This window comes from Lepidochelys olivacea, assembly GCF_965140295.1.
Source record: "Lepidochelys olivacea isolate rLepOli2 genome assembly, chromosome: 8".
Taxonomy (NCBI): domain Eukaryota; kingdom Metazoa; phylum Chordata; order Testudines; family Cheloniidae; genus Lepidochelys; species Lepidochelys olivacea.
The window spans coordinates 35737178-35762714 of record NC_140418.1 but is presented as its reverse complement, the minus strand read 5'-3'; the positions used below and the strand labels follow the sequence as shown (position 1 = coordinate 35762714).

Genomic DNA, 25537 nt, shown 5'->3' with positions numbered 1-25537 from the left:
CGACAGTTCACCGGGCACAGCGTGTCATCTGGGCTCCGTCAGAAGGTGCTTAGTTTCAGCCAGAGCATTAAGTGTCATGTGACACACCCATTCATTCAGGTCTTTATACACGGCAGCTTAGCAGGCTGGAAAGATGCCAGGGTTAAAGGGGACGCTGTCAAGGTCGGGAGGGCCCAGATTGACCCTATCAGATTTAGAGCTGTTTGAAAAGGTCAGGCAGCTCCTGGGGTTCCTGTTTTAGCCCAAATGCTTTGGTGCTGTTATTCTATTGCCCACTCCCCGTCCTCCCTGCTTCCCCCGAGATTATCCTGCAATGGCAAACAAGCCAGCCATGCAGCCGGACACTGTGCACAACTCATCCAGCCACGGGCAACCCTGCAACAGCGAGCGACAGTGCAGTGATCCAAGGGACACATGGGCAGCGCCTCAGTGAGAGCCAGGCCAATGCGCACAGCACAGTGGCTCCCAGCCACGTCTGAAAGCCAACACAGGGAACTTAAAAACATGCCACCTCATGTGATCCAGCAACCCTACAAAAACAAACCAGCTCACACAGCCCCAGCACTCAGGCCAGCAACCTTACAACAACAAACCGGTGCACACAGCACCAGGCAAACCCTATAACAACAAACCAGTGCACACAGTCCAAGTACCCAGACCAGCAACGCTACAACAACAAGCCAGTGCACACAGCCCCAGCACTCAGACCGGCAACCCTACAATAACAAACCAGTGCACACAGCACCAGGCAACCCTACAACAACAAATCAGCGCACACAGCCCTAGCACTCAGGCAGGCAACCCTACAATAACAAACCAACACGTATGTAATGAAGATAAAAGGTGGCTGATAAGGAAACATTTCAATTTCAAGCTTCCAAAGATTTAGTATGTCTATGGTGAGGAGGTAAGAGCTTTATAAGTTACTGAGACCCCTTGAGATTATCCTGCCAAGCCCTTAGCCTGGTGCTTGGCCACAGGAGCAAGCAGCTGGCAGAAGGAAGGAAGCACAAAGAAGGCAGAGGTGACTGATTTTGAGGCCACTCGGCACTAGCTCAGCATCCCTTCCTGGAGCCCTGCACCCTGCGCTGGATCAGTGAGAGGCAGCTACTCGCAGCTGAGAGGGGGCAGAAGGGAAGCATGGGCTCTGCACAATGAGCACTTCCTGGGGAAGGCTTTGCTGCCTAACTGAGGGGGCAGCCCACCCTTTGCCAAGACACAACACAACCCAGAGGGGACTGAGTGGGAGCTGTGAGACCACAGCACCGTCACAGAAACAGCCCGAAAACGCAACCACACAAACCGCAGGCTGGGCAGCATTCAGATGGGGCTCCCCGCCGTTAACGGTGATGTGCCAGCCCTTGGCAGTCTGCCCCCAGGGAGAGAGGGAGCCGTTCCACCAGGTGCCCTGCACATTGGTTCCTTTTTCCTTCACCATCAGATCAAACAAAAAACCGCAAAGCATGTTTTCTCCATCCCATCCCCCAGAAACTGCTCCAGAATCCTCCTGAATCTGCTCAAATACCCCGTCCCCAAAAACTGCTGCAATATCCCTCACCCCCACCCCCAAATCTACTCCAATACCCCCCACCCATCACTCCATGAAATCTCCCTCACTTTTCCATGTCCCTACCCTCACAATGCCCAGATCTTGCCCCACGTGACTTTCTTTACTATCCCTCAGCACCATCCCTCTGCCCATCGTCCTCTGCACCCCCCACTGCTCCTGCCCTGTTCTTCTCCAGTGCCCATGCCCTGTGGAAGCTGACCTGGGTAACGAGGCTTTGGACATGTTCCTACACAAATCAATTGGCCAGGGGTTGGCCAGGGACTTTGCTGGGTGCCAGAGCGGCTGCAGTGGTTACGGGGTGATGCTGCTTCATGAGTTTTCTGTTGCTGTGTCCCCCAGAAATGGGTGGGATACACAATGCCCGGAGCCAAGGGGCATCTCCAAGCCCTACTCCAGTCCTGGGGACAGGTTCTCCCCATGCACTCACCACCACCGCATACAGCCGTGCAGGAGGGATGTGTCCCAGGGATGCTCTGCCTGAGGGGATTCCTACACCTTTGCTCTTGTCAATATTGGATTCAAAGCACTCGGACCAGCCCCCACCCCTACTCCCGGTTTGATTCCAGCTAGTGCTTTCTTCTCAGATGTCCCATCACACACCTTCCGCCCCACGGTGCCGCAAGATCAGAGCTCCCACATGCAGGCAAGCCACCGTTGTGTAGCTTCAAGCCCCACAGCTGCTGCTTATTGCTGTGAGTCGGGGAATCTCCCCCATACTCTGCTGTGAGGCAGAGAAACTACAGAAGCCAGAGGAGCTGCCTAAGCCTGTGCTCCTGAGAAAGGAAGGACGGCCATGGCCACCTGCTGCTTGGTGGGGGTGACCGTATGCTTCCAGCCATGATGGGGATAGCTGCAAAGCACACGGGAGGGCGCTGCTCAATTCAGAGCTGCTCTGTGCTCATGTCTATGGCTTGCAGTATACGGACAAGCCCTTCCCAGCTAGAGAGAGGAGACCTAGGGTGGGGTGGGGTTGGAGACCCCGCACAGACCTCCTCCCTAGTCTGGAGCATTTCAGGGGCTGTAGGTCTCTGCAGCACTCCATGTCTGGCTTAGCTCTGTTAGAGAAGTGGAGTCACGGGGTTTACTCTAGGGATGAACTTGGCCCTGGAGGTGGCATTCCTTGCAACAATGCTGGCTAAGCAGTGATGATAGATCAGTGCGGTTGGGGGCTCCAGATAAGAACTTCCTTGGAGGAAGCGAAAAGGCACTCAGGAGCGAGAGGGAGGAGCAGAGGGCAAGGCACAGCTGCTCAGAGCCAGCTCACATCCAGCCTGGAGACGACCTGGCTTTCAGAAAGGATATCCCGGAGCAGAGCGGCAATGCAGTCAATGGGAATCTTGCAGTGGCTCACCATAATCTTATTCACAATCAGTGGAACCAGTTCTGTTGGCAATCCCCTCTTGCTTATTAGAGGTCAGTCTTTTCTGGGCCCAAACCAAAACCCTGGCTCCAAACACCCACAGTCTCGGAGAGGGGTCCCAACGCCAGACTGGAATTCCTTGTTACGATGGGCCAGATCAAAACTCTGAACCCAGCACCCACGAGCTTTGGGGTGCAGGAACCCCGCAGCAGAACTGTCTCAACTGCGCTAACCCCTAGATGAAACTGCTCAGCAGGGATTATTTGGGAAGTGGCATGACACAGGGGACAAGGCATTCAGCTGACTTGAGGTCTAGTCCTGGTTCTTCCACAGGTCTCCTATGTGACTGGGGTGAGACACTTGCCCTGCCTGTGCGGCCGGTATCTGTACCAGGGAGCTAACGCTACCTACCTCACTTAGAGATCTGTGGATGGAAAGAGCTAGATATTATTATTTCTACTCTGTGACTTCACCTTCAAGGGCCACTTGTCCAGAGAGCTGCCCATGGCATGAGATACACATGTGGCTGTAAGGACCAAGACAGGCACTGCTAGAATGGCCCAAATCACAGTGCTTTCCACTTATCCCCAAACTTCCATCCAACATCACTCTCCTTATCCAAAGTGTCATGACCAGGGCTTGGGAAGTCAGGCTTAGTGGTAGGGTTGCCAACTTTCTAATTGTACAAAACTGAACACCCTTGCTCCGCCCCTTCTCTGAGGCCCCACTCCTGCACTGAGGCCCTGCCGCCGCTCACTCCATCCCCCCTCCCTCCATCGCTCGCTCTCTCCCATCCTCACCCACTCACTCATTTTCACTGGGCTGGCTCAGGGGGCTGGAGTGTGGGAGGGGTGAGGGCTCCAGCTGGGGGTGTGGGCTCTGGGGTGGGGCCAGAAATGAGGAGTTCATAGTGCGGGAGGGGGCCCCAGGCTGAGGCAGTGGGTTGGGATGCGAGAGGGGGCTCTGGCTCGGGGTACGGGCTCTGGGGTGGGGCCAGGGATAAAGGGTTTGGGGTACAGGAGCGGGCTTTGGGCTGGGGGTGGAGCCGAGGGGTTCAGAGTATGGGAGGGGGCTCTGGGCTGCGGCAGGGGTTTGCGGTGTGCGAGGGGGTACAGGCTTTGGGCTGCAAGTGCAGGTTCCAGGATGGGGCCAGAAATGAGGGGGTCAGGGTGTGGAGGGGGCTCCGGGCTGGGGCAGGGGGTTGGAGTGCAGGAGGGTGCGGGCTCTGGGAGGGATTTTGGGTGTGGAAGGGGGATTCCGAGCTGGGGGAGGAGGTGCGGGGAGGGGGGTTCAGGCTCCAGGAGGGAGTTTGGGTGTGGGAGGGGATTCCAAGCTGGGACAGGGGGTTGGGGTGCGGGAGGGGGTGTGGGGTGCGAGCTCCAGGAGGGTGCAGGAAGGGGCTCAGGGCTTGGGAGGAGGGGTGGGGTGCGGGGAGTGGACTCTGGGTGGCGCTTACCTCAGGGGGCTCCCTGGAAACTGTGACATGTCCCTTGGCTCCTTGGTGGAGGCACTACCAGGAGGGTCTGCACGCTGCTCTGCCCACAGGCGCTGCCCCTGCAGCTCCCATTGGCTGCAGATCTCGGCCAATGGCACTCAGGGCAGGGCAGGGGAACCGTGCCAGCTTCCAGGAGCCGAGGTCCAGGGTCAAAACCAGAGTCAGAGTCTAAGAGCGAAAGCCTGAGTCCGAGCCCAGGGTCAGGGTCCTAGTACCAATGCCAGGGGCAGGAACAGAGCCAGGGCTCAAGGGGCAAAGTTAGTGTTCGTAGCCAGAGTCAGAGTTCAAGCACCGAAGCCTGGGGTCGGGATTAGAGTCGGAGATGCAGGGTGGAAGCTGAGGGTCCAAGCCGTAGTCAGAAGTCCAAAGGCAAGCCAAGAGGCAGGACCATTGCTACAGCTGGCAGGGGAGTCTGCCTCATTGCATGGACACTTCCTGGAATTCCTCCTGGGCTTAAATAGGGCACCTGGACCAATCAGGGGCCATGAGGGAAGCTGTCAACCCAGCTTTCAAGGTGGTACTTCCTGTGGTGTTTCTCCTCATAGGGTCTATGTGGTAATGCATGAGGCCCTACCACAGGTAGCAGCACGGAGGCACCGGCCTGCTGCAGATCCTTAGGGAAAGCAGCATTTGTATTAAGAGGCATTCTTAGCAAACAAAATCTTCCTGGAGTTTACCCCAGATACCAGTCAACAGTCATGCATCCTGGCACCAACGCACAGCTACGGCATTCTCTGAGGACAACGCTCTAGGGAATATCCATCGGACACTTAATCTAATAAGAATCCTTCCTGCAGGGATTATGATCTGTAGATCTCAAAGCACTTTACAAAGAGGAGTAAGTACCATTCTATCCATGGTACAGATGAGGCACGGAGCCAGGAAATGACTTGCTTCCACAGTGCTGGTGCTGGGAGGAGAGCCCAGGAGTCCTGACTCCTAGGCCAATGCCCCTCTTCCTCGGGTCACAAAGCACCCCAAAACTAATATCGTGAAGTCACAAAGGCACTTGCGAAATCCAGAACAGCCCCTTTCTTCCCTCCCCAGTCCAGGCACGGAGTTGCCACCAGAACCCGTGTTTGCATGGTGTGCCTCCTGGTCCCCCTCTAGTGGCTAAGCCACAGAAAAGGTTGACGAGTCTGTTACCGCCTCTTTAGCTCAAGCCATAGCTATTCATGCTTTTAGATCCAAGCTTTCCAAGCCATCTGGGGACATGATTACCAGAAAATCCTAACAATCCACAAAATGGCCCTAACCCACCCTGGCTCAGCTCATCTCTCTCCCTCCAAAAAGCCTCAGAACTTTAAGATGCGGCAATTGTCAAATGACAAACTAAGATCTTGCTGATTGTAGAAATCATTTATTCGTAAGAGGGTGAGAGGTGGACAAGAGAGAGAATGCTGAGCTCCTTGTAAAGCACGTAAAGACGACAGATTGCGATTTACATCACTCCTGTGTTATTTCACTGTCTGGGGACCAGCATAACTGGGAAGTAGTCAGCCTCTTCAGGTGTAAAAACTCTTATCTTGAAAAATAATTTCCACTTTCCTTTAATTTTAAATAAATCAGTTTCCTCCCGCAGCCTCTGTTCTCTCAGCCCTGCGCCAAAGCTGCAGTAAAAGCCTCCCAAAAGAAGCTGAGGCCAAGATGCTCCCAAGGATCAAGAGGGGGAAAAAAAGAAAATAAAAGTTCTGCTTTTTCGATGATTTCAGAGAAACTGTTTCCCGCTGTGCATTGATTAGTGGCTGCTCTGCGCCTTTGCATTGTCTGATACTTAACAGGAATGAGCAGAACGCCAAAGGAAAACAGACGTCTTTTCAATCTCCGAGATGAGGAACTAAAAGTCCATAATTGCGTACACTGCGGGATTTCTGTCTGTCCGTCACTTCTGAAAGCACAGCAATCTGCCACTCAGTTTATCTACCTATCTGTCTCTCTATCAAGGCATCTGTAATGTGCTCAGTCCTATGGCATAAAATACAGCAATTCTCAGAATCACTGCTGTCCTAAAATGGACTAGTTTCTCATCCTTCCATTGGCTCGGAGCATTCCCTGTCAGACATGCAGGGGGTCCTTATTAGGGGAAGGGAAAATTGTGCAGGCCAAGCGTGTGATTTTAGCTTCTTCTACTGAGTGGGAACAAGCCTTTGCAAAACTTGTAGGTAGTTCCAATACCAAGGACCCTTTGGCAAAAATTTCTATCTCCCACTCCTGAGACTATCACCCTGTCCTCCATCTGCTGTAATGTCCCCACGCTTCTGGGGGAGTCTCCATCCGCGGTAATGTCCCCACGCATCTGGAGGAGTCTCCATCCGTGGTAATGTTCCTACGCATCTGGAGGAGTCTCCATCCACTGTAATGTCCCCACGCTTCTGAGGGAGTCTCCATCCAATGTAATGTCCCCATACATCTGGAGGAGTCTCCATCCGCGGTAGTGTCCCCACGCATCTGAAGGATTGTATAGGTATGGTCCCTGCATTAATGAAGCCCTAGTCCATTGAGGGCTTTGCATTGGAGGACTGAGGTTTTAAGGAGAATCCAAAATTCAACAGAGAGCCTGTGATGCGAGCATGATGTGCCTTCGTAAGGAGACAAGCTGTAGCACATGGGATCAGCACAAGTTAACAAGAGAGCACATTCCAGCCTGAATGGGTTTTATCCAGTTCAGTGATGGAAAGGCTGCTACTTTATTGAAAGGACATACCCAAAAGGCCTGATAACACATGCCCACCATGCTGTAAACCTAAGGAGATGATGGGATGTTCAGTTTGTCACCTAAAATGGGCATTTATTTCTCCTACAAAAAGACTAATCAGTACTAAGGCAAAGCTGTTAAGTCAAGGCCTCAAAAGAAGGAACTGAACCTATGATAAAGGTTGCAACTAAAATCTCTTCACCTCTGTACCCCAATATCCGAGCATGCAACCTACACTGGTTTCAAAGGAAGCTGCACTTTCATGCCCAAGGGAAGACTCTGGCTCTTGGTAATGAAGTTTCAAAGCAGCTGTTAACAGCTCCACAGCTCACAGCTCAGCTCCCAAACGTCCAACTTGTATGGCAAAAATCAAAGCTGGAATTACAATGCTTCTCTCCCACTTTCCTTCCCAGGTGAGAAAGGCAAAATAAAACTTAGCTATGACTTCTAATTACAAATACCAGTCAGTCTAAGCAAAGAAAGGTTCTGGGGAACACAACAAAGCAACCTGCATGAACCCAATGCTGCTGGGTTCGTTACAACCTTGACCTGAAGACCAAGAGGGATCTGAATTTTGTAGAACTTGTGAACCTGTTTCTTATTATTTGACAGCAGTTGATTTAACTGGATTACAGCTCAACACACAGACTCCCAGCAGGGAAAAGACACTGATTGCTCCCTGTCAGTTTTTCGTCTCGCCCTGGCTAGTTCCATTCTCCTCCAACCCCATCTTGGAAGAAAGACAGATCCAGAGAAGGATGCAACTGACAGTTCTATAGGTATCATGGCTAAATGTCTCTTCGTATTCACTGTTCCATGAGAACCTGAGTAGTGCGTGCATCTAGCCAGTATCCTCCAAATGAGCAACCACCACTGCCGATTCAGGGAGCCTTCCAGAGCTGCAAAGGTAGCAATGATAAGGTACCTCTAACCATTCTGAGCCCGAGGCAATCAACTCTGGTGCCCTCTCTTCATAGGCACATTTTCTGTGAAGACCCCAGCTCTGTCTCAGCCCTCCCATAAATGGGTGGATAAACAGTTGGAATTTCAAGACAGACCTTGTGTCCATTTAATACACAGTGGTAATATTAACGATTCCCCCAGGCCAAGCCAAGGAGATAATTCGTCTTGAGGGTTTTCAATCTTCAGGCTCGGAGGCACAACACTGACTGAATACCCTTTCAGACTGTAAACTGTCTCCTAAATCATAAAGGCTTTAGGGTGGGCTTTATGGACATTTGTGCCGTGTACAGTACTGAGCACATTGTTGATTCCTGGCAAATTATCATTGCCATTAGCTGGACTAGAATTTCATCAAAAATCGAGAGGGTCTCCTAGCCTTGGGTCATTTCCTGGAGCTCCTATTACTCATTCCCATATTCCAAGGGTTGGTGTTCTTAAACAGCAGTTATTTGACACAAATCATCTTCCAGGTGCAGAGGGAAATATCACAAGAGACTGTGATGATTCCCCAAGTGATTTCACTATATTAGCTGTGGTTTATTTCTACTTATTCGATAACACAGTGTGTCTATTGCCTTGAAACATGTGCAGATCACAGATTAAGATAAAACAAAACATCAGTTACAACTCAGACATGGAAGGAGACCACAGAGCCTTGATTTTATTGGGCTAGGTTGTGGCTGAAAAGATAAGCCACGTACCATGCCTCTGAAGACTAACCAGGTTAAGGTCTGACAGACCACCCAACAGAATGCTCTTCTGAGGGCTGTCAGCACAGCCTCTCTGCTGATTTCAGCCGTTGCAGTGGTGTACAGAGACATGTATCGTCTCTAAGGAAGCCAGCTCCTAAATTACAAAAGGTTTGGGAGATTAAATGCAGCACATTGAATTGCATATAGGAACAGACGGGACGCCATCATGGTGCATGGCCAGCAGCAGTAACATGCTTGCACAGCCTTTCCCCACCAAGCAGCTCACCATTCTTCTCCACCTAAAGTTTCCAAGCAGTCTCCAAGAGTCACCCTGAGTAAATAACACTGCAATAGTCTAGTCAGGAAGTGACATAGATATGGATGACAGTAGCATTAGCAAGGGAAATCAATAGCCACTTAGCTAAAAACACTGGGGTGGGAGAGTGAGAGAGCGAGTGAGTTAAAGGCCTAGGTCTCTAGTCCCTGCTCCCCCAGGATGAATGGATAGGGGCAGGGGGATTATCTAGTAACCATGTCTATTGTCTGCGACACTTGGGTTTATTGTATCACCTTTGCTGCTGTATCTGTGCATCCAAGAGTTGCTCAGAGACCAATAAATACCCTGTTGTGCTTTCCAACCCAGAGGTTTGTCCTACTAATAACAACACCCCAGAAGAGACATTTCCCATCAAAACATGCAGGCCCTACTCAAATCAACAGCAAAACTTCCACAAGCTTCCAGGGGTGGTCAGGATTTCACCTGAAAAGCACAGGAAGGTGCAATCAGCAATGCCACCATCTTGGGGTGAAACAGTACCTTAACACAGCCATAAACCTGCTATGTGCCCAGAGACTGCCAACCTCCTCAGCAGAGGGGAAACACCCTCCAGTCAGAGCAGTCACAACACTCCTCCAGTCCTTCAGTGCCAGCACCACTGGGCTCTTATCTGGCTGGCATCTCATCCAGCACCAGGACTGCCCCCGCTGGGAGCTGATGAAATGGAAACACAAACCTGAGCACCAGCCACACCATGAGGGCAGCGAGGCCCCAAGCGCCAGGCCTGACGCAGTTCCATGGGATATGCCTCCAGATCTGCTGCCAGTTGCCACAGCAACTTGAGTGCCCCTCTGTGTCCCACCGCAAGGCATGGAAAGTTGCTCCCTATTTATTTTACTGGTGGTCGCTATGGAAATAAGGAGACGTGCAAATGTCAGACTACCCAGGAGCTTGTTGGAAATCCACTTATCTCCACAGCTGCTTGGAATGTCCAGATCCGGGGTGGTTATGGAGATAAGGCAACTTAAAATGTCCATCAGAATATGCAAAGACTCTGCATGCCCTGTGGACAACTAAGGGCTTCTCTTCTTTCCCTCCGCACTCCATAGAGACGTGCTCCAGGGGCCACAAAGTTGAGGGAAGGGCTGGTCAAGCCCCCCTCCACCAAGTGAGTCAAGAGGCTGCCCACCACCTGCGTGCCCCCTGCAATCCCACAGATGCCGGCGGCTTGGCAGGCTCGCCACTCCTGATGTCGTCAATGAGCGGCTCATCCGCTCTCCCCGCACTCGGCTGCCAAAGCTGCTGCGCTCGCTGCCCAAATCCTAAAGTGGCTGTAACTAAAACCTACCAGATTGAGACTCAGGAAGGCAATCGCCTGTTTTTTTCACCCCTCTCCCTCAAAATTGGATTGAACAGATCTATGTGTATGGGCTGGTCTCACAGCCAATGGGCAGCAGCATCTGCCATTCAAATACCACAGCATGGATCTCTGGGGGGAGCATTTCATTTCTCTCCCACCTTTGCTGGCTGGTACTGCCTTCCTAATGCTGTCCTCCTTTGTTTGGGGGAGTCTCGAAGGCTGTTGTAAAAGGAACCCCTGTAACCCAGAGATGGACAGATAAACCCAGCACACTGGAGGCAGATGAGGACAGCCATTTTTCCCCCTTATTCAAATATTTTGCAGGTCAATTTGGGGGTGGTTGGAAGGGCCGGACTGGCAATGAAAGATCAATCAGAGCATGGGCAGCAGTAGTGCCCTCTTCTCCCACACACGTGCCTCTTCAACATGTCTCAGCCCTGCCCTCCATAGAGCAGCTGAGTCTCTATGGCCATTCGGTCCTCAGTCTCTCTGCAAAGAAGGTTGCCAAATAGAATTTGTGGCCTGTGATCCACAGATCAGACTAGATGATCTAATGGTCTCTTCTGGCCTTGAAGTCTTTGGTTCTATGGTGATTTATGCAATATGGACACCTGCCTACGGGAAAATGCACTGAGACCTAGCACAGTTAGCCACAGACGTCAGCAGATACCAACTCCTGCCATGCAACCGGGCTATAACCTTTTGTAACCCTCATCCACACCATGCGATTGGGACCAGGTTAATATTGACCAGCCCCTTCCCAGCACTCCTTTTTCCTCTGACACCTGGCATCAGAGGAGAACCGTATGTATCTCTAGCACAAATGGAGCAAAGGAAGCCACTGGAATCCCTCAGACCAGAGGGGAATCTGGCAGAGAGTTGAAAGAGCTGCTAGCAGAACTTCCAAACTTTCCTATAAGCCAGAAGTACTGCAGAGCAAACTGAGAGGGCCAGACCCTCCATACTGTTACCTGTGGCAGGCCCAGAGGCTATTGACAAAACATTCCATTCCAGAGACCGCAAACTGGTGCACAAAGCTATTCAAAGCATTTCAACTATACTGTGATCTATACGACAGACAGTTCGCTTGGGGAAGGCACATTTTTGTTACAAGAAAGCAGCTGCCAGGTGAGACCAACGATCATGACATTACATACCTGGGTATTAGAGCTAAGACACGGGAATCTGAACAGTTAACCAATGGATTTATTAAAGCCTGAATTGTTTGGGGGTATAACTGATAACAAGTTCACAGCGAGATCGACTGGCATGAGAGACGCTTTTGGAAGTTAAAAGAAAAAAAAAGTGGTCGCAGATATGTCACTATGGAAATATTTTGCGATAAACAACATGTAAGGTCTCAGTCAGTCCAGGCTCACAGAAGCAGGGGCTGTCTTTCTGTATCAGGAAAGATTGCCTCTTATTAGAGGACTAGTACTCAATTTTCTTAGCAACGTAATACCCCATTGTAAATCAGTTTGCTCACCACAGGCTTCCAGATGAGTTAGTACCAGAGATTGGCCAACAATTCACAAAAGGCTCATTTCTGCAATTCTCTGAAATATTAGTTCAAGCACCTTATGCCAAGCCTGTGCGATGTATCATCGAACAGGCTGGCCAAACAGCCAGCGCAAATAGCAAAGAGCATGCTAGAAAGAAAAAGGCCTGGTTCAAGGGATTCATGTTTAGCATTGGGAATATATCACAACCCACCACACAGTGCTTGGTTAGGATCAGAGGCATGTGGGTAGGGCAGAATCCTTAGTGCCCATATCTAATAGGCTCTGAAGGAGTTATAAAATAACTGGATCATGGGACAGAACAGAAGAAATATTATGACAAAGAATGCCAAATGGCTGCTCCCATTACATACAGGAGAGAGTGTTAGAAAGGGGTTGCCGCAAGCTGCCACAGTAAGAGCTAGACAGTCACAACATAGTGATGTGCCATAGCTACCGCGAAGCACCAGACGCACAGGAGCTACAGAAGACATCTTGACAAAACTAAGGCGGGAAGCAGTGGACACCCAGGATGCTCTCTGACAGGGCTGGCAGGAGTAGCACATGCCAACCCCTGTCTTTGGCCATGACAAGCACCAAGAGCAGCCAACTGGGGCTCCAGATGACAGACCCTCCCCAATGCTGACCAGGCCCCTGCAGAAGGAATTGCTCTGACAAGTGGCCATGCAACGGGAAGCCTGATGGGGTTACGAGATGGTTGCTACTGACAGATGTCTAATGAGACAGCAAAATCCTGCCTCCTCTCAAGAGGGTTCGGGTCGTCCCCATCCTACCCATGGCTATCTGCGTGGTTTGTGACTGGGCTGTATTAGTTTGTGGTTGCCAGTTTTGCTTGATATTGTGTTTTATTTGGGCTTGATTTTTAAGGAGAGAAAGGTGAAGATTTAACAGTGGTCCCTGGAATCAGTGGATACTGACCTCTGCCATGTGACCTTGGTAACCCTGACCTGGACCACGTGACTAGGGCCGGGAAATAAACATCAGTGTCTGTCACACCTTCGTTCCAAGGCCCCGAACTCACTGCACATAGCCCAAACAGCCCGGCCAGTGAGCCCCATGGGGCAGGGATTCTGCAGTGGAAATGACACCAGCCAACAAACAGAAATGGCTAGCGAGCTGGCTCGGCAGAGGCCACCTTTGGAATGACGAGCGTGTTTCACCAACACGAGACAATGAACAGCCTGAGCATGGTGAAGGCACAGCCAGCGTGCCACATCTACGGCTCCTCTCCAAGGGGCACCAAGTCAGACTGGGTTAGGTTCTTTGTCTCCAAGCTAAGATGGGCTAGAAGCAGGCAGCCTGGCAGCAGGGGCGGGGTGCCTTGCCTTGCTCTGAAGTTACCTTCTCTGGCCAACTCAGGAGTAACATCCTAAGGCTCTGGAGAAAGCCCTACCCTGCCCTCTAAGGCCAGGTATAATGTGGGGGCCTTGCCATGTGAGTGGGGGGCAGAAGAGAGGTATCCTGGGGACTCCCAGAGAGTCTCTGAAAGACTCACAAAGAAAATTGACAATCCCCCACCCTGGGATCAACCTTGAAGCATTTTGCTCTCTATCCAAGCCCTGGAAGCTGGGTCTTGGAGACCCCCAACACTCCTCATTAACACGTCAATCTGCTCTTTTGTGCAGCAATAGCCAGAAAGCCCAATGCTCATTCTGCCTGCAAAACACCCAGACAATGAAACCCTCCCTCCATGCTTGGCGGACTTTCAGCCCGACCGCCCCGCTTCCTGAGAGCGAGAGAGGACACGCTACACAAAACTGTTCTCCTGAGCTTTCCCTGCACTCTGTGCCACTTGTCATCTGAGCAACCCTGTGGCCTTTAGTTGCCAAGGTTCCAGAGCTGTTCCAGAATCAGAGTTAGCTCAGCTTCTGCCCTGGAGCAAGGAATCTGAAACGCTGCCACTGGAAACGAAAGAGAGCATCCATCATTTCTCTTGCCAGGAATACATCCAGCCCACAACGAAATACTGCCTGCGAAACAGCGCAAAACAAAAGCCCTCAATTTCATCAGCAATGCAGAGCCAGCTCCTCGCCTATCGGTCATTTCCACGAAGGTCTCCATTGTCTGCATTTAGAGAAAGAATTAAACATCACCAATGCAACCTAAACAAAAAAGAGCAGCTAAGTTTGGCTGGCTTGCAGGAAACAAGGCTCTCCAGGGGACAGGCCCCAGCTCTGAGTCGTGATTGCTGCAGGGCCCCTGGCCGAACTGTATGCCACACCCATGATGCATCAAAAGTCAAAGGCTGCCGAAGGTGGCGGAGCTAGGGTTTGCAGGAATGACAGCTCACTCTCCCCATCCCCTGTGCAAAAATAAAATCCAGCTGTGCCCATCCACAAACCCCACTTGGGGAGCAGCCTCCAGGAAATGATGAGCGTCCTGCTAACAGCCAGTGGAGCATCATTTAATAACCTCTCCAGGGAAACAGACTTTTAGGGCCTGTCTAAATGCCATCCAAAGGCCAAAGGCAAATGGTGAGGATCCCCCAGACACAGCCCCAGACCCAACACAGACAAGCCAACCGAAATGTCCACAGAAGGCCCTCCTTCCATGGGGCACACAACCATATGCAATGTCCACGTGCCCCCACAATGCCTGATTTAAACGCCCAGGCTCCAAGGGAATACCGCGCTGTCTGCCTGCCAATAAGATAGCAGCTAGCCTGCCTTAAGAAACAGACAACTCTAGGATTTACATCGAAAATAAACACAAGCCAAATCCTGATGCCCCAGTTCACCCTCCCTGAAGAGAAGCTTGCATTCAAAACCCCTGGCCCAAATGCTGCAAGTCTGACTCACTTGCCTCTCAGTCCCTTATCTATCTGCTAGGGTGTTTATACGACTCTATCGCCATGGTATGAGGAAAGAGCAGGGGTGGGCAAACTACAGCCTGGAGGCTGCATCCAGCCCTTCAGACGTTTTAATCCGGCCCTCGAGTTCCTGCCGGGAAGCGGGGTCTGGGGCTTGCCCCGTTCCGCACGGCTCCTGGAACCAGAAGCATGTCCCCCCTCTGGATCCTACGCATAGGGGCATCCAGGGGGTTCCGGATGCTGCCACCGCCCCAAGTACCGCCCCTGCAGCTCCCATTGGCCAGCAACTGCGGCCAATGGAAGCTGCAAGGGTGGAGCCTGTGGATGGGGCAGCGTATAGAGCTGCCTGGCCGCACCTCTGCATAGGAACTGGAGAGGGGACATGCCGCTACTTCCAGGAGCTGCCTGAGGTAAGCACCGCCCAGAGCTTGCACCCCTGACCCTCTCCAGCACCCCAACCCCCTGCCCCACCCCGAATCCCCCTCCTGCCTTCAAATCCCTCAATCCCACCCTCCAGCACCCTAGAGTCCACACCATCAGCCGGAGCCCTCACCCCCCCTCCTCACCCGCACCTCAACCCCCTGCCCCAGCCCAGAGCTCCCTCCCGCACCCTTTCTGGCCCCACCCCAGAGCCCGCACCCCCAGCCAGATCCCTAACCCCCTCCCACACCCCAACCCCCAATTTCATGAGCATTCATGGCCCGCCATTCAATTTCCATACCCAGATGTGGCCCTCAGGCCAAAGAGTTTGCACAGCCCTGGGAAAGAGCTTACTGAAGTCAATAGCAGCTCTGGGCATTAAAAACTTAGACCCCGATTCAGGATTGTACTTAAGCACATGCTTCATTTTAAGCACATGATTAGTCCCGTTGCAATCAATGTGATTACTCTGTTGCTTAAAGTTAGGCACATACCTGAGCACCTGCCTTAGAAACAAGCACCTGGAAATATGAATTGCCCTGGATCTCTGAAAAGCAACTGGAAACCACAGCAGTGACAAACAGCATGAAAAATGCCACCTGGGACAAAAGAGAAGACTATTTGCTCAATGCACCATCCTCTCCCTTCTCTCTTTGCTTTGGGACATCTGTATGAGCAAGGGATGTTTGCCACTTATAGCGTGCCCCTGAAATTCGAATCCCCTATTAGTTTATTTTGAAATGTACCCAGTGAGCCCATTTCTGGGTTCCTGAGCACAGCTATAATGAGAAAATATTGCAACAGTAAAACAGACTGACCATGCTCAGTTAAAGAACTTCTTCCTTCAAACTTACCTCTTCAAGTGATCTCTCCTCCCTTGTTCTCCACGTCCATAGTGCCCACACACTTGCCGTCCTGACCCATCACCCTGCCTCTTGTCCGGTGTTTGTTAGTCTTGTCTTACTACTTAGATCTTTGGGACAGGGTCTTATCAAGGACTGGAAGGTGTCATGTAAATTTACAGCCCTATGTAAACTATAATGTATTACTACTATCAATAGAAGTCCTAGCTGACTCTAGAAAGGCAGTGTGGTGCAGCAGAATGGGTATTAGCCTAGCATTCAGGTGACCTGGAGTCTATTCTCAATTCTACCACTGACCTTCTGCATGACCTAGGGCGAGAAACTACAAGGTCTTTGGGAGTAAGAGATTGTCTCTCAGCAGCTCTTTCTACAGCATCCAGCACCATGGAGCCCCAATCTCAGCTGGAGTTCCTCAGTGCTACTGTAATACAAATGGTAATAACTGATGTCAGTACTCATAAGGCCCTCATTACCATCTGAAGATAACAGGTCAAACAGCTACTCATCCTAAGGAAGAAGGCTGAGCAAGAAGTGAGGCTTTACACCATGTCCTGAAGGTCCATAAATTCTGGCTCTGAGAGAATGACAGGGCATATGAGTTTCCTCTACCGAGAACACCCTGTCCCCAGATGTTCAAATCTAGGGACCACCAACTAGTATGTCCCAGCAGGTATGAACTGCGGAGATGATGCAGAGGGAGAGAGGAGACATCACAACTGTGACATCGGTTTCAACAGCAACCTATTGTGATGCCATTAATGGGAAATTCTGCTTTCAGCCAGGGTATGCACAGAGGAGCTGACCTACTCTTCCTTACCATGTATAACTATAGATGTTATTGACACACAGAAAATTATCCCATTTACCCCCACACAACCTGATGTCAGGGTAGGACACTTTCAGGCAGTGGCACCATGATCACTGTGGATGTTCAAGACCTGGAAAGACATCCACATTGCATCTAAACACTATCCTCTCGAGGCCAAGCTCTGGGGTCAGATATGAATGTACAGCCCTCCCTGAAGTGACAACGAGTTGTGCACTCACATCGGAAGGCAGAGTCAAACTCCGGGTGTTCTCAAAGCCACATACCAGGCTTCTATCAGCTCTTCTAGATCTTGACACATGTCCATATAAAGAGAATTTATTTCCTAGTTTTTTTACCCCCTTCTCCATCCTCCCCCACAATACCACAATGCAATATCTCTCCACTTACCAACAGGGGGATATCAATCCGAGGCAAAATAGTGGAAAAGCTGCTTCAGGATTCAAGTAATAAAGAACTGACAGATAGGTATATAATTAATGCTAGTGAGCATGGGTTATGGAAAATAGGTCTTGTCAAACAAACCTGATTTCGTTCTCTGAGAGATTACCAATTTGCTTGACAAAGGGTAACTCTGTCGCTGTTTTTGTAAGGCGTTTGACTTCGTGCAGCAGGACATTCTGATTAAAAAATTAAAGCATTATATAATATCAATAAAGCATACGTTAAATGAGCTAAGCACTGACTTACTGACAGATCTCAAAAAGTAGTCATCAATGGGGGAATCATCATGGAATGGGAGTGTTTCTAGTGGGGTTCCGCAGGGATCGGTTCTAGGCCCAATGCTATTTTGAACTATTTCATCAATGAACTATATTTCATCAATATAAAATCATGGCTGGCAAAATTGGCACATGACACGAAGACTGGTGAATAGTGATGAGGACAGGGTCAGCCATACAGAGCGATTTGGATCACCTGGGAAGCAGAGCCCACTCAAACAAAATGAATTTTACTACAGACAAATGCAGTTATGCATCAGGTCATAGCTACAGAATTGAGGACCATATCCTGAAAAGCAATGATTCTGAAAAAGATTTTGGGGTCATAGTGGACAAGCAACTCAGTATGAGCTCTCCGTGCCATGCTGTGGCAAAAAGAGCTAATGCAATCCTTGGCAGTATCAACATAGGATTAATCAGTAGGAGTCAGGAGGTGATTTTACTTCTGTTTACAGCACCGGTACGACCGCTACAAGAACACAACACACAGTTCTAGCGTCCACATTTTAAAAAGGATGTTGAAAAGTGGAGAGAGTGCAGGAAAGAACCATACAAACGATTCAAGAACTGGAGAAAATGCCTTATAGTGATAGACTGAAAGAGCCCAATCTGTTTAGCTTATCAAAAAGAAGATAGAGAGGAGACTAGATTACAGCGTATAAGTATCTTCATGGGGAGAAAATACTGAGTACTAAAGGGCTCTTTAACCTAGCAGAGGAAGGCAGAACAAGAACTAATGGCTGGAAGCTGAAGCCAGACAAATTCAAACTAAAAATAAAACACAAATTTTAATGGTGACTGTGATTAACCATTGGAACAAACGACAAGGAAAGGGGTGGATTCTCCATCTCTTGATGTCTTCATATCCAGACTGGCTGCCTTTCTGGAAGGGATGTTTTAGCCAAACGCGAGTTATTCGGCTCAATACAGGGGTAACTAGGTGAAATGTCATGGCCTGTGACATGCAGGAGGTCAGACTAGAAGATCTAATGGTCCCGTCTGGCCATAAACTTTATGAATCTATTAATCAAAGAACTGTTCCTCGAGACAGATGCAGATACTTCTGCCCTTCTTATCTCTTACTCAGTTGAGAAACAAAAGAAAGATTACCCACAAGAGTGAGTAAATCCTCCATCATTGCAAGCCTCGTCCCCATTCTGTGCTAGACTCCCAAGCAAACAGAAGGTGTAGCGAGCACCCATCCACTTACCTTGAACTGCAGCATGTAGACCTCATGACGCCGGGTCTTGAGAAAACATTCTCTCCACCTCTTAAGAAGAGTTTAATCTTGGAAACTGGCTTCCTATTTCCTGAACTTCCTGCCAGGCCCAATCAAACCTATGAATAGCTCACCTCACACACCACCTAGACAGAAATGTTATTTGATTTACATGAGACGTTATGAAGCTATTTTAAAGCTCCCTGGCCAAAGTGCTGTGGAATATACTGTAGGGAATGATCCCGCGCTGGTCCAAAGGGAATGGACAGCAGAGCACGCAGTGAGACATGGCAGCAACAAAACCATAGGAGAGATAACTCAGTGTTGGGCTGCACACACATCATCTCACGCAGCAAGCAGGAGACAGGGACTAATCCAGCTCATTATGACTCATCCGGGAGACTGCTTTCAGTTCTGGGTGATGCAGTAACAAGAAGATGCAGATAAGTTGGAGGGAATTCAGAGAAAAGCAACCGAGAGGACTGGGGGCGTGAGGGACTGATTTATGAGGGCAGATTAAAAGAAAGAAATGTGTATAGCCAGCGCAGCTAATTGATGACTAAGGGAGGGCATGATAAACTGCCTCTGCAACCCTTTAAAGACCATCTCCCAGCCCTGGCAGCTGGCATCCACATCTATGCTTAACCTGGCCGCTACGGGCAGGAAACCCCACACCATGCAAGAGGCAAGATCCGCCCAGCAGAGAGCGGAACGAGGACGAAATGCAAGGACATCCGCCAGAGAGCTCAGCCTGAACCACTTGCTCAGACCTCTGTTGTGAGTATCCAGGTACCTACCAACAAAATCATTGGCCTGCTGCTTGGGGATAGCCAATGGGACCAGGCGGAAAGACATGATCTATTTAAAAAAAAACCCATAAAGCACCCCCTATTCCCCTGGTTAGAACCTTCCTGCACATCTCAAAGCTACCCTGGTACTAGGGGACAAACTGTTCCTCCACATTAGACTGGAGCTATTTCACGTCCCGGAACTGTGGGGGGAAAAGACACAGGGAAAAGCAGTAATTTCAAGCAAGGCCTTACCAAAATGCTGGCAATAATGGCTCTAGTTTGCTCAGGGTGGTATCCCCCTTCCTCAAGATCTGTCTCAGAGCTGCACAGAGTTCCCATGGAGAGGGGCCGCGCGCAGCCCTAGTCAGAGATCCAGCAGCCTACCAAAGAGGCTATAGGGACAGGGCTACAAGATCCATGGGTGAAAGAAAGATACTCCCAGAGGGATGGGGCCATGGCCCAGGAAAAGCATCCTGCTGAGGAGGCTGGTCTGGAAAAAGAGTCTGGAAACCTATTCCATGTGGGGCAACTGTTCCCCCAGGCACTGCCCTTCCTGGCAAGAGAGATTCCTGATGCCCCTTCTACTGCAAACAGGGCCAGAGCACAGCTCTGGAAAGGGTGGAGAAGGGAATGGACACAGCACGTTCAAACCTGGCCTTTGAGAGAGCTGGGAAGGGTAGGAACAGACTCCATGAAGTGGAAACCACCACTGGGGAAGTAGCTCCTGTGACCCAACATACTCCTGTCCCCAAGTGTCTACTCAGAATGCAACTGGCATCCACACAGGGCCCTCTAACATGCCCAGTTCTTTCATCATCCTTCAATTCTTCCTTTTCTTTTTACCTTCTTTACCTAGATGGGGGGAGAGGGAGGCCAGGAAGAGCTGCGTCATGGACTCCACGTGCTTCAAGAGCGAAGGAAACAAATACTAAGGAGGAGGAACCAGGAGGGCAGGAGCTTTCATAACTAGCCTTGATGGACAATTCCTTTGTTCCCCAGCTCCCCTGAGGTAGGCACATCCCTGTGTATGGATGAGCTGTAGCACAGGCTGTGGAGGGGCAGGAGGTGTCATAGGGGAGACAAACTGAAATTAGCATTGAGCAAATCATCAAGGAAGATGGCATCTTCTGCATGTCCATTTCCTCCAAAATGCTGGTCCATCTCACACCTGAGAACTGGTTTGAAAGGACAGTGGTGAGTCCCAATCCTGCCAAGAGCAGAGCAGACCGAACTCCATAGGGATTGAGGGTCCCCAATGACAGAGCCAGTTAAAATTTGGAGGTTTTTTTTTTTTTTTTTTTGGTCAACAAATGGCCTTTTAAAAACAAAAAATGCCATGAAGAACCGTTCACTTTTTGGAAATTTTTCAGGACATTTTTCGTGACTTTTTTTCAATGGGTTTTCGGTGAGTTAAGAATGACCATAATCGTTTTGAGAAAGATTTCATCGAGAACAGTTTGCAAAATGAATGGGGGAAAAGGAGTCCTTTTTGAAACCTGCAAAATGGAAACAACCTTGAAATATTTTGCTAACATTTTATTGTTTTGTGCAGCATAACTCAGCACTTCACAGGCCTCATCCATAGCGATGGAATAACATACTGGGCTTCTCAATCCTTATCAGTTCCTGTTCTATCACGCCAGCCCTATTAAAAGGTCATACGATCATTCTTATTGACCAACTCCACCTAGGATCTGTGAATCTGGCTGGGTGCTTCCTATTCCACACATTGCCACCGATAAGAGAGATTCTCCCATCAGAAATTAGCTGATGATTTTCCTGATGCTGCACAAGGCAAGAAGAGAATCCAGCTTGCTCCTTCGTAACTGTATCAGCTCTACTAGGATTAAGAGCAGTACAAACTTAGTATGGACCTGATTCTGAAGTTAACAGGAATTTTAGTTTTGGGCGCGCAAGGAAAGCAGGATTGGACCATTTGTCAGTCAAATAAGCAGATATGATTATAAGAGACACGGGCAAATTTTCCTCCTGATTACTTAAGAAAGCTCCACTCACATCAAGTACGTAGCTGATCAGAGGATTTGGCCCACAAGCAGCTATGCTAGAATTTCAAATAAAGTAGATAATATCTCTGGCATAAGAAAGACACTCCTATTGCATGACTAAGCTAAGGACCCAAACAAAAGCATTTTAGGCTTAGGATGACCAACCATACATATAAAATGATGGGGTCTAAATTAGCTATTACCACTCAAGAAAGAGATCTTGGAGTCAGTGTGGCTAGTTCTCTGAAAACATCCACTCAATGTGCAGCGGCACTCAAAAAAGCGAACAGAATGCTGGGAATCATTAAGAAAGGGATAGATAATAGGACAGAAAATATGTCGCCTCTATATGAATCCATGGTACGCCCACATCTTGAATACTGTATGCAGATGTGGTCGCCCCATCTCAAAAAAGATATATTGGAATTGGAAAAGGTTCAGAAAAGGGCAACAAAAATTATTAGGGGTATGGAAAGGCTTCCGTATGAGGAAAAATTAATAAGACTGGGACTTTTCAGCTTGGAAAAGAGACGGCTAAGGGGAGATATGATTGAGGCCTATAAAATCATGATTGGTGTAGAGAAAGTAGATAAGGAAGTGTTGTTTACTACCTCTCATAACACAAGAACTAGGGGTCACCAAATGAAATTAATAAGCAGCAGGTTTAAAACAAATAAAAGGAAGTATTTCTTTACACAGCACACAGACAACCTTGCCGGAACTCCTTGCCGGAGGATGTTGTGAAGGCCAAGACCATCACAAGGTTCAAAAAAGAACTAGATAAATTCATGGAAGATAGGTCCATCAATGGCTATTAGCCAGGATGGGCAGGGATGGTGTCCCTGCCTCTGTTTGCCAGAAGCTGGGAATGAGCGACAGGGGATGGATCACTTGATGATTTCCAGTTCTGTTCATTCCCTCTGGGGCACCTGGCACTGGCCATTGTCGGAAGACAGGATTCTGGGCTAGATGGACCTTTGGTCTGACCGAGTAGGGCCATTCTTATGTTCTTATGCTTACATTGCCAAGGCTCTAACTCGGGTGACTTTGCCAGACCATGGTACAGCACAAGTTCCTCTAGGCAACTGTGACTCCTGACTGACTTGCCCAATGTGGCAAGTTCAACCACCCATCCCTTCATCACAGATCCCCCTGATGCAATGCAACGCAAAGCCTCCTATAATGGCCCAGCAGCAGTGGCAAAGACTAAAGACAGCACTTAAAATAAACCAGCATGCCTCTGAATCCAGCTGACCTCCCAGGGCACTGCAGCCACTGAACATACACTCCAGAGCTGTCTGTTCCACCGATGGGGCAAGGACAGGGAGTTGAGGCACCAAGAGCTCTGCTACCCCTACCGCCTCCCTCCTAGAGAGAGAACTGACCCAGCTGCCTCTCCAAGTCCCAATTATATGCAGCCCCCAAAGACTCAGGGCTAGAACACCTCACCATCTGATGTATCTACGCATTGATCCATATTCCTTTCCAGTCCCTGATTTGTATGACCTTAAAGGTGAACTGAAATGCTTTTTTTTTTTAAAAAAGGATCTTAAATTACAGAAGAAATTTGAAAAACAAAGGTATATTTTTTCCTTTGGGTCTACATTTAAATTGTTTAATCATCATATAATCAATGGTTTTCATAGCCAAGAGGCCATGCCATGAAAGTCACTGGTTCACAAACCTCATCAGCTCATTGGGTAGAATGGATTTGCGGTTAAAGCCCTGACCAACCACACAAGAGACCTGGCTTCAACTCCTGGCTCTGCTAAAGACTTCCTGCGTAACTCTGGGCTGGACACTCAGGCCATGGCTACACTATAAAATTATGTTGACTTAACTTATGTCGGCATACAGCCACCAGTTACTAAATCACTTGTTTCGGAGTAGCAGCCGTGTTTAGTCTGTATTCACAAAAAGAAAAGGAGTACTTGTGGCACCTTAGAGACTAACCAATTTATTTGAGCACAAGCTTTCGTGAGCTACAGCTCACTTCATCCACTGAATGCATCCGATGAAGAGAGCTGGAGCTCACGAAAGCTTATGCTCAAATAAATTTGTTAGTCTCTAAGGTGCCACAAGTACTCCTTTTCTTTAAATCACTTGTGTGCGTGCAAACTTGGCTCCTTGTGTTGGCAGTGTGCATCCTCACCAGGAGCATTTGTATCAACTGTGTTATCATTGTGGGGGATTGTGGACAGTGCCTGAAAGCCAGGGACAGTCGATATAAGCATAGGCGGCGACTCCATGGGTTCTCTGGGGCTTGAGCACCCATGGGGAAAAATTAGTGGGTGCTTGCGCTGCAAAACAGCTGTTTCATGCGGCAAGGGCTGGGAGGGAGGGGGAACACAGTGCACTCGGGGAAGAGGCAGGGCCGGGGTGGGGATTTGGGGAAGGGGTCCAATGGGGCAGAGAGGGGACAGAGTTGGGCGGGGACTTTGGGGAAAGGGTTGGAATGGGGGTGGGGTGGGGAAGGGCTGGAGTTGGGGCGGGGCCAGGGGGGGTGCGAGCACGCACCGGTGCCGAGGAAAGTTGGTGCCTATGGATATAAGTAATGCAGTGTAGATACTGCGTTGACCTAATTACATCCACTGTGTGTGACTCTACACCACTTGGGGAGGTGGTGTTACTAAATGGGTGTAGAGGCACTTACATTGATGGGAACCAAATTTAAGCCCAGACACTTCCACAACTAGGTTGACGCAAGGCAACTTATGTCAAACTAACCATGTAGTGTAGACCAGGCGTCAGACGACGTCTACACTCGGAGCTAAGGGTGTGATTTCCAGTTCATACAGATGTCCTCGCACGAGCGGTCAGCTGAGCTAGCATGCCAAAAACAGCAGTGAAGCTGCAGTAGCTTGGTGAGTAGTGGCATGGGCTAGCCAGCACAAACCTTCCTAGACCCCAGGAATACGTAGTTGGGGTAGCTAGCCTGTGGCTATGCTACAATTTCTATTGCCCTAGCTCAGTGACAGCTAGCGCAGGAATGTCTATGTGAGCTGGAATCACACCCCTGGTTCATAGTGTAGATGAAGCTTAAGGGTGAAATCCTGAAATGGCAAGACTCCCCCGACATCAACAGAGCTAGGATTTACCCTGTTGGTATGTCCACACTGGAGCTGGAAGATGTAGCCATACCCGTGCTAGCTCTGATCAAGCTAGCATGCTAAAAACAGTTGGGTAGCCATGGCAGCATTAGCAATGGGAGGAGCTAGGGTTTACATGGGATCGTACTCAGCATGGCTGCCACTGTGGCTGCGCTGCTATTTTTAGCATGCTAGCTCGATCTACCCGAGCTGGAAATTACACCTCCAGCCCCCAGGTAGACTAGCCCTTAGGATCTCTGTGCCTCAGCTTCCCACCTGTAAAATGGGGATAACAATCCTGCCTTTCTCCCACTGTTTGCCTGTCTTGTCTATTTAGATTGTAAGCTCTGCAGAGCAGGGTCTGTTTCATTCTCTGTGAATGTACAGCACCTTGCATACTGGGCCTCCAGGAGCCACTGTAACAGAAATCACCATCCTCATAAGAGGAGAAGAAGTAAAACAAACTAACTTAGGGGAATAACCCAAGAGGGGTTCTCAAGGCTCGTGTGCATGGCGAATTGCAGCAGTTTAACTTAAGCTGTGAATTTAAACTGGGTTAGTTAAACCAGTTTCATTAAACCAGTGCAAATCCCCATGTAGATGCTCTTACTTTGGTTTAAGAGTGGCTTACTGCAGTTTAGCTTAAGTCCATTAAGAACAGGTTTAAGCTAAATGGAAATAAGCCGTTCTTATATACAATTTAGAGTGTCCATACAGGGGTCTGCCCTGGTTTACCTAAACCAGTTTAATTAAACCAGTACCATTCTGCGTGTGGACAAGGCCTACAGGTATATATCTCCACAAGATAGTTGCACCACTTTACCTTAAGATGTGAATTTAAACCAAGTTAGTTAAACTGG

General features: G+C 49.4%; 1 protein-coding gene across 8 annotated transcripts in view; it reads right to left on the bottom strand.

Moving 5' to 3' along the window:
* CXXC5 (CXXC finger protein 5) overlaps nucleotides 1-25537 on the bottom strand; it is a 107365-nt gene that overhangs the window by 21598 nt on the left and 60230 nt on the right. Inside the window, exon 1 of one of the 8 annotated variants that reach the window (XM_084636006.1) lies at nucleotides 18783-18802. The exons of the other annotated variants lie outside the window; for them this stretch is intronic. The gene's annotated coding sequence lies outside the window, so the exon portion shown is untranslated. Of the gene's footprint in view, nucleotides 1-18782; nucleotides 18803-25537 lie in introns of those variants that run through there. 8 annotated transcript variants of the gene reach the window in all.